The sequence below is a fragment of the Crocodylus porosus genome, unplaced genomic scaffold (assembly GCF_001723895.1).
Source record: "Crocodylus porosus isolate Cpor-Errol unplaced genomic scaffold, CroPor_comp1, whole genome shotgun sequence".
Lineage (NCBI taxonomy): Eukaryota > Metazoa > Chordata > Crocodylia > Crocodylidae > Crocodylus > Crocodylus porosus.
Window position 1 is genome coordinate 2316048 of NW_017728948.1, and position 8973 is coordinate 2325020.

Consider the following 8973-nt stretch of genomic DNA (forward strand, 5'->3'; position numbering starts at 1 on the left):
AAATTATAGTAATTAAAACTGAGGTGAAACTCATTTGTACTTTCCTCAACTTCTCTTTTGTGGATGTTTATAAAAATCGCAAACTTGATGTCTCTTGTAAAAGACCTTGTAATGCAGCAATAGTTTAAAAGTCTGCAAGTATCCAAAAGGGATGTAGCTGTTCCCAACAGATGTTTGCTTTTACAACACTAAAGATTTCAGGCTCCTATTCAGTCGCTTGCTGTCTGCAGTGCTTTGAGGGGGGTGAGCTGGCATCCATAGTGCTTTCTGGATGGCAATGCCAATGCAGTCATTGACTAGTTCATGATGATGAAATCTTTGGCATGGGTGATCTTGGGAGGAACAGGATTGGTGCAGTGGGATCACCCAGTGTTGGGCAGTGCAACAGGGCACTGGCCACAGGCTCTGTTATGATCTGGGTTGTCTTGCTGGGCCTGAACACATGGGAGAACTTACTGGGGGAAGCTGGACAGATAGCGTGGCTAAGGGAGCAGCACTGACAGAGTCTGAGATGGATGTGGCATCCTACGTGCCTGACGCAGGGTGAATCTGGGTCACGGGAAACCAGAGCCAGTTCCTACTGGCCAGAGGGAGCCCAGCCAGAAGTTAAAGGGGATGCCAGCAGAATTGAAGATCCCCCAGAGAGGGGAACCACAAGAGAGGAAGAACTTTTGCAAGCTGCATGAAACTGCAGAGTTGCCAAGAGAAGCTGGACTGATGGACCGCAAGTGGAATTTCACAAAGCAGGACGCTGCACTCGTCCACTGACAAGACAATTCCTAAAGACCGGTAAAGGGAAGAGCTACCTGGATTGGTAAAATGGAGATTTAAACAGTTTTATGCCCTGGGATATTGGATATGGCTTGGAGATATAGGCTGGCAAGTGAGGGGCTTCGGCCCTATAGAGACTCAAGTAAGAGACCAGCCCTTACTGGACCTAATGCACTGAGGACGGGAATTGATGACTTGCAGCTGCGAAGCCAGTGAATTGGACTAGACTGTTGAGAACCTGAAAGAGGGGAACTGACAGACTCTAAAACTGATCATCCTGGAGGGGGATAGGCAAGAAATGAATTGATAAACCTAATGAGTGATGGTAGGCAATTGATATGAGCCAAGGATGGGGCATTAGCTGATTGATATAGCTCAAATGAAAATTGATGATGTGACAGCAGGCACCAATTAGGGGTGTAAACCACACCCCACTGAAGTAAGGGGAAAACTGGGTGATTGCTATGAAGACAACTGGTTGGTTACCAGACCTCCATACACCATTATTGGGAGGATGAGACCCAGAGTTAGGTCAGGTGCCAGTGCCTATGTCGGTGTGGTAAGGGCAGGGTGTAAGGGAGGTGGAGCCCTGTGAAGAACGATCCCATTTGAACCCCAGGTACTAAGAGCACCAAACACCTTGCCTCCCCTTATTATCCTTTTTCCCTTTTTTTGACCAGCAAGGCATGGCAGATGACTGTTAAGGGAGACAACCCAGAGTGAAGGTGATAAGCAGTGGATTGGTCACCACCAAAGTGACCAAGGTGCAGAACTCCCATAGACAGGAACAGCTCTGTAGATTTAGCCTAAGTCTGTTGGCCACGGAGAAAAGAAAAGATGGTTAATATAGAACCAGGGAGTGTGGTTTCTTTTGCTGCTACTGTAGAGCATTAGCCATAATGTTACTCAGAGATGGGGCACGAAACTGGAAACATACCCTACCTTGGTCTCATCAGATCATTCTTTGCCTTTTTTGATTGCTCTCTGCCAACTTCTCTCCCTCATGTACCTTCCTCGTTGCAGTCACAGCAGCCTCTCCTGGACTCTCTCTATGAAAAGTATTAAGAGGAGGGGCACCAAGTCTAAGAGCAACATGAGAAATCATGCAGTTTGGGTGATTTTATAACCCAATCCAAAGTCTTCCATTGAAGACAATGGAATGACTCTAACTGGCTTGTGGTGGACTGTGGAGCACATTGAGCATATATTAGGTGTTTTTCAGCTATCAGGATGTATCCAGAACCCTAGGGAAATGACTGACTTGAATTTTCTAATGAGCTGCCATTTTAGGCGAACTCTGTACATGTCTTAGGGTCCATCATCCTCCAAGCTTCTCCTCATTTTCCTTTCCTGCTACACTGACTTCCATTCTGAACCAGGACTGGGTGCTGCTGTTTGCAACTGATTAAACATAACAGATATAAACAGATATAAAAATACTAAGAGGAGACACAATCCCCTATTCCAAGGCCTGACACTTGACCATGTTCCCAGACAGACTGGCCTCCCTCCTGCTACAACTCACCTGTAAACAAATTTGCAATTGTACAACCCCAATGACGTGGTGTTTTGCATATGTAAATTAGGCCCATTGTGTCCATAAATAAGCCTCACCAAAATCTCTACGGGATGGCATCGCTACTTGAATTAAAAGGGTCTTTCATGTGAAACCATCACAGCACAGCACACAATACAGCACTAAGGAACACACTGTAAGGACCCATGAGATGGCTTGGGTAACATGGTGGGGGTTTTTTTTTTTCCATTTCTAAATGTTATGATTATCCAGGTGGTTCTGAAACAGAAAATTCTCTGGATTTCTCCACTCACTCCATATATCTGTGGTGTAGGAAAGAACTACAGACATCCAAGAGAGAAAGATGAGCAAACCTGCTATTTAGTCCATTCCATGGGGACAAATGCAGAACTGTTCCCTCACAACTGTGCTCAAATGCTTGGTCTTGTTTAATTTTAAATGACTCAAATGATGGAGCTTCTACCACTTCTCTTGGGAGACTATTCCAGAGTGTAATTAACAGTGCAGCTAAGAAATTTCTTTCAGATTCACCCCGCCTTTTCTGTTTTCCTTCCTCAGCTTTTCCTCCCTTATACTCACCTCATTATATCCTCATCCCACTTTCTTTCCTTCACTGGCTTTCCTTCAACTACCTGTCATAAAACACTTACCTAATAGAAACACACATCAGACAAGTTCAGGAAGTGACTCGGAAACAGGTTCAGTTGTCTGCTGCCATCACTGGAGGGAACATGTGGCTCTTTAGTTTGTTGGCTTCCTTTAAACAGACGGATAATTACTCACGAGCAGCTACAAAAGTTAACTATAAATATGTAAATAGGGAGAGAATAAAATACTCATTAAACATTAGGCATTTACTATGGAAATTAAGTGTCATTAGATACATAGAAGACTTTCCCCAACATTTGTTTTTGTGGAATATTTCCCTATGCCTTCATTAACGTCTCTCTCCTTAATGCATGGAGGATTGGGCCACCCAATCTGAATAAATTCAGACCCATCCTGAACTCATGCCCCACACTGAAACCCAAGTCTTGCTCTACATATTTTTGGGCTTTGGAGATGTTCCATCACTCCCTTTTTATTTTCCAGATTTTGCCTCTTCTCTGCTTTCTGGTTTGATGCCAAAGGCTGCTATGGCATTTTTGCCTTAAGAAAGGTAGATATAGACTTCATAGACATTAGGGGCTAGAAAGGAGCTCATGAGATCATCAGGTCCAGCCCCCCCACCATAGGCAGGAAGTCAACTGAGATCAAGTGACCCCAGCAAGAAATAAATCCAGCTGTTTTTGAAGGAGTCTAGAGTAGGTGCTTGCATCACCTCTGGAGGGAGTTTGTTCCAGACCCTGGACACACACACCATGAAGAATTTTTTTCTTATACCCAGCCTAAATCGGCCTTCCTGGAGTTCATGACCTTTAGACCTTGCTATCCCTTGGGGAGCTCTGGTGAACAGATGTTCTCCCAGGTCCTGATGTACCCCTATCATGAAGTTGTAGGCTGCCACCAAGTCCCCCCTGAGCCTTCTCTTCTCAGACTGAAGAGTCCCAAGTCCCTCAGCCTCTCCTCATACAGCCTTCCCTCCAGGCCTTGGATCATACAAGTGGCACAGTAACTATGCCGCACTAGTGCACGTGTAGACATGCCTCATGATGATCAACAGATCCTGCCCACTGGCTTGTTATAGAACCACAGAAACATAGAAAACGAGGGCTGGAAGGGACCTCAGGAGGTCATATCTAGTCTAACCCCCTGCTCTGAGCAGGACCAGCCCCAACTACATCATCCCAGCCAAGGCTTTGTCTACCTGGTCTTAACAACCTCCAAGGATGGAGACTGCACCACCTCTCCAGGTAACCTGTTCTAGTGGTTTACTACCCTCCTAGTTAGAAAATTCTTCCTATTATACAACCTAAACTTCCATTACTGCAACTTGAGACCATTGCTCTTTGTTTTGTCGTATTTATAACCCATTATCCATTATCCATTTTGCTGCAAGGAACAGTGATGTGGAATTGGATATGACAGAGCTCCCTGAAAATGGGAGCCAGCAACACCTTGAAGGATCTCTGTAGACTTGAGGTAATCCTTGATAGCCTCAAGGAACCCCTTGAAAAAATTTTAGTTCTTTGCTTTTTCTAGCTTTTTGACAACAGAAAAATAATAGAGCAAATTTTCTGTTGCAAAAAACACTGAAAGAACATAGCAGGTCAGCATGTTTTTAATACTATGGATTCTTATTTGACATTACTGGGTTTATCTTTTTAATCATGTTTGTACACATGGGCAATACCAGAAGTTGAAAACTGGTTTTTATTTTCAGCAACAGGAAAAAAAAAAACACAGAAGGAAAAAAAATCACAAAGCATTCGTTTTTTGTTGAAAATTTTTCACATTTTTTAGGGGATTATTTCTTTTTTTTTAAATAAATTTATTATTTAGGGAGCTAGACTGTTTGTAGTGGTGGCAGATCAAAGAGCAATGGTCTCAAGTTGCAGTAAGGGAAGTTTAGGTTGGATATTAGGAAAAACCTCTCTCAGGAGGAGGGTGGTGAAGCACTGGAGCAGGTTACCCAGAGAGGTGGTGGTGTCTCCATCCTTGGAGGTGTTTAAGACCCAGGTAGACAAAGCCTTGGCTGGGATGATGTAGTTGGGCTGGTCCTGCTTTGAGCAGGGGATTGGACTAGATGTGACCTCCTGAGGGCCCTTCCAAACCTAATTTTCTATGATTCTATAAAAAATCTGATAGCTTAAAATAGTTTAATTGTCAGGTTTTCACAGCGCTCTCAAAAAAATTCCAGCAAAACACGGACTTTTTCTCACAAGGTTTCCATTTTTCTTTAGATGGGGAGCAGGAAGCGAGGGGAGATGGAGCTGCAAAGTATCAGTGAAATATTTTTAACCAGCCCTTGCAATCACTTTGATGACAACCCAGCTGTTTTTCTCTCACAGTTTTAGGAAGTGTATCATGGTGAGAAATGTTCTAGTCTGCTCCTGCATGGGGATAAGCCCGATTCACCTTTCTATTAACAGGCGGAACAGTTCAGCTAAGTGCAATTTCACAGCCGCCATTGTGGAGGAAGTACAAGTGTCTTCATCCGTGTGACATAGGATTTGAAAATATTGTATGTGCTAGAATAAGCTGGTCAAGGAATCTCCTTACAAATGCCGTAACATTCGGCATATATTTACAAGTTGATTTTTTTGGAGATTTCCTTGTTATACCGAGGTAGTGCCTAACGGGCTCCAACCAGAGAACAGCACCTCGTTATGCTGGGTGCTGCTCACACATGATGAAAGATTTCCCTTGTTCCAGACATTTGATTATATAGGTAAAAGTGACATAAATGTACTGCTCCTTCAGCTATTGTCTGAGATATTTAAGCAATTAAATCATGTGACTACCATATTTGCTTGCATACAATGCACCCCTGAATAACGTATGCATCTTATGTTTGAAAGGCTGAATGAGGAAAGAAATCTTTCATTGACACCCTCTGCCAGGTGCGGAAGAGAAAGTGTCAGCAGCCAGGGGCTAGGGACCCCACCATGCAGCCTGAACAGCTTTACTTTCTTTCCCTGGAAGAGACAAAAGCAGAAGCAGCTATTTCTACATTTCCTCGCTTACAATGTACACCCAAATTTCTAGCAGCTAAATTCTGGGAGAAAGCCATATGTTGTATATGAAGAAACATGATGAACATCAGCCAATTTGGGGATTTTGGATACGTAGAATCAATTGCCCAGTTGGTGGGAAAAGAAGGAAAATATCAGTATGTCATCTAACCATGTCAGCCAATTGGCTGGATTTTAGTACTGTGAGGATGCATATATGCATAATAATGCACTGTGGTATGAAGACTCGTAGATTCATAGATTCATAAATGTTAGGGGCTGGAAGGGACCTCGCAGATCATGGGATCCGGCCACCATGCACTAGGCAGGAAGACAACTGGGGTAGGTGACCCCAGCGAGGTGACTGTCCAGTCTCCTCTTGAAAACCTCCAGGGCAGGTGACTGCACCACCTCTGGAGGGAGTTTATTCCACAGTCTGGACACCCTGATTGTGAAGAAGATTTTTCTGGTATTAAGCCTGAAATGGCCTTCTGGGAGTTTATATCTATTGGTCCTGGTCTTTCCCAGGGGTGCCCTAGTGAGCAGTCGTTCACCAAGCTCCTGATGCACTCCCCTGATACAGTGGTAAGCCGCTATCAAGTCCCCTCTCAACCCTCTCGTCTTTAGGTTGAATAGGCCCAGGTCCCTCAGCCTTTCCTCGTGTGGCTTGCTGTGCAAGTCCCTGTTCAGATGGGTAGCTCTTCTCTGGACTCTCTCAAGTTTTTCCACACCCTTATTGAAGTGTGGTGCCCAGAACTGGACTCAGTCCTCCAGCCGTGGTCTCTTCAGTGCAGAGTACAGCAGCAGTATTACTTAGTTTTGCACGAGATGAATTGGTTGATGCATGCCAGCGTGTTATTTGTCCCGCTGACCACTGCCTCGCACTGACGGCTCATGTTCGTGTGGTGGTCAGCCATTACCCCCAGGTCCCTTTCGGCCAGGGTGCGGGTCAGGCTGTCACCTCTGAGCCTGTAGGCATGTTGAGGGCTGTTTGCCCCCAGATGGAGCACCTTACACTTCTGAGTGCTGAACTTCATCTGGCTCTGGTCCGCCCAACTCTCCAGCCTGTCCAGGTCTGCCTGCATATGCAACCCATCTTCTGACATGACCACACTGTCCCATAACTTGGTGTCGTCCATGAACTTGGCCACAAGCTTTTCACTCCCACATCTAAATCATTGATAAAGATGTTCAAAAGCACCTGTCCAAGCATGGACCCCTGAGGGACACCACTGTCCACTTTGCGCCATGGCGACAGATGTGTTCTTGAAAACTGTCTGGGTCCTACCAGGCAGCCAGTTTCCCACCTACTGAACTGTTGAGCAGCTGAACCCACAATCTTCCAGTTTTCCCGCAAGGATATTGTGGGATACTAGATCAAAACCTTTTGGAAGTCTAGGTATATGTCTACCTTGTCTCCCATGTCCAGGTGGCAAGAGACCTGTTTGTAGAAGGAGATGAGACTGGTACCCGGGACGAAGCTGCGCTGGCTGTCATTCAGCATCTTACCCTTAATGAGCATATCGCACATAGATTCTCTAATGAGCTTTTCCAAGATGGTCATCTAATGGTAAGTACAAGGGTCTGACGGGCCCACATAACGCTCACTTTTTCATGGCAATACAAAGTTTATTGCTTAAAGTATTTAAAAGCCTTTTGGGCATTCTTGGGAAATTATATTACATTACATTACACTAATGCAATGTTGCTATATTATTATTGTTAGAAAATTATTATGCATTATTATATAAAGTGCAGTATTGGAACCCATTTTAGGCCCAGCACTTTATGAAGGACACAGAGAAAATGGAAAGGATCCAGAGGTGAGCAACAAAGGATAATGAAAGGGTTGGGCAACAAGATGTGTGAGGAAAGGTTGAAGGAACAAGGTATATTTAGTGTGGAGAAAAGGAGATTAAGGGGGACATAATAGCTGTTTTCAAATATCTGATAGCTTGCCATAAAGAAAATAGAGGAAAATTGCTCTCCTTTGCCACAGATGGTAGGACAAGTAGCAATGGATTTAAATTATGACAAAGCAGATGTAGATCCAGTTTTAGGAAAAACTTCCCAGCTATGGGAGTGATAGGGAAAATGGTACAAGCTGCTGAGGGCAGTAGTTTTCAATCTGTGGTTTGCAGATCCCTGGGGGTCTGCAGACTGTGTCTAAGGGGGTCTGTGAAAGATGACCGGGATCAAAGATAACAAGAAGTCCTTTTTTAAATACATAGGGAGCAAAAAGAAGGCACCGGGTAATGTGGGGCACCTGCAGGACACGCCTAGCAATCTGGTGGTTGCACTAGATGACAAAGCTGACCTCTTTAACAAATTCTTTGCCTCCATTTTTCTGAGCAGGACTGGGATGTCCCCCCCACCAGTAGAGGCACACCCAGGCCTATGGTCCAAGAGGACCTATTTAAGGAACTTCTGGTGGTCCTGGACGTGTTCAGATCAGCAGGTCCTGACGATCTCCACCCCAGGCTGCTGAGGGAACTGGCAGAGGTCATTGCAGGATCCCCGGCATGGCTTTACGAGCACTAGTGGTGCTCTGGCAAGGTGACAGAGGACTGGAAAAGGGAGGAAGGAGGACACAGGAAACTACAGGCCCGTTAGTCTTACCTCGATCCTAGGGACGCCCTTTGAGAAAATTATCCAGGAGCACATCTGCAAGGGGCCAGCGGGGGCGGGGATCATGCTTAGGGGCAACCAACACGGGTTCATTTGAGGCAGGTCCTGTCAGACCAACCTGGTGGCCTTCTGCGACCAGGTCACCAAATCCTTAGATGCAGGGGTAGCAGTGGACATAGTTTTTCTGGACTTTAGAAAGGTCTTCGACACTGTCTCTCACCCCATTCTTGTAAAAAAACTGGGGGACTGTGGCATCAATGCCTACACAGTCAGATGGGTCACAAATTGGCTGGAGGGCCGTACCCAGAGAGCGGTGGTGGACGGGTCATGTTCAACCTGGAGGGAGGTGGGCAGTGGGGTCCCCCAGGGCTCGGTCCTCGGGCCCGCACTGTTCAACATCTTCATCAGCGACTTGGACGAGGG

At 45.4% G+C, this 8973-nt stretch overlaps 1 long non-coding RNA gene across 1 annotated transcript in view; it reads right to left on the reverse strand.

Moving 5' to 3' along the window:
* Positions 1–1438: 1438 nt before the first annotated feature.
* Positions 1439–8973, reverse strand: part of LOC109322323 — a 19408-nt gene continuing 11873 nt past the window's right edge. Inside the window, exons 2-3 of the long non-coding RNA XR_002104353.1 lie at positions 2959–3065; positions 1439–1583 (exon numbers count right to left, since the gene is read on the reverse strand). This is a non-coding gene — a long non-coding RNA (uncharacterized LOC109322323). The remainder of the gene's footprint in view (positions 1584–2958; positions 3066–8973) is intronic.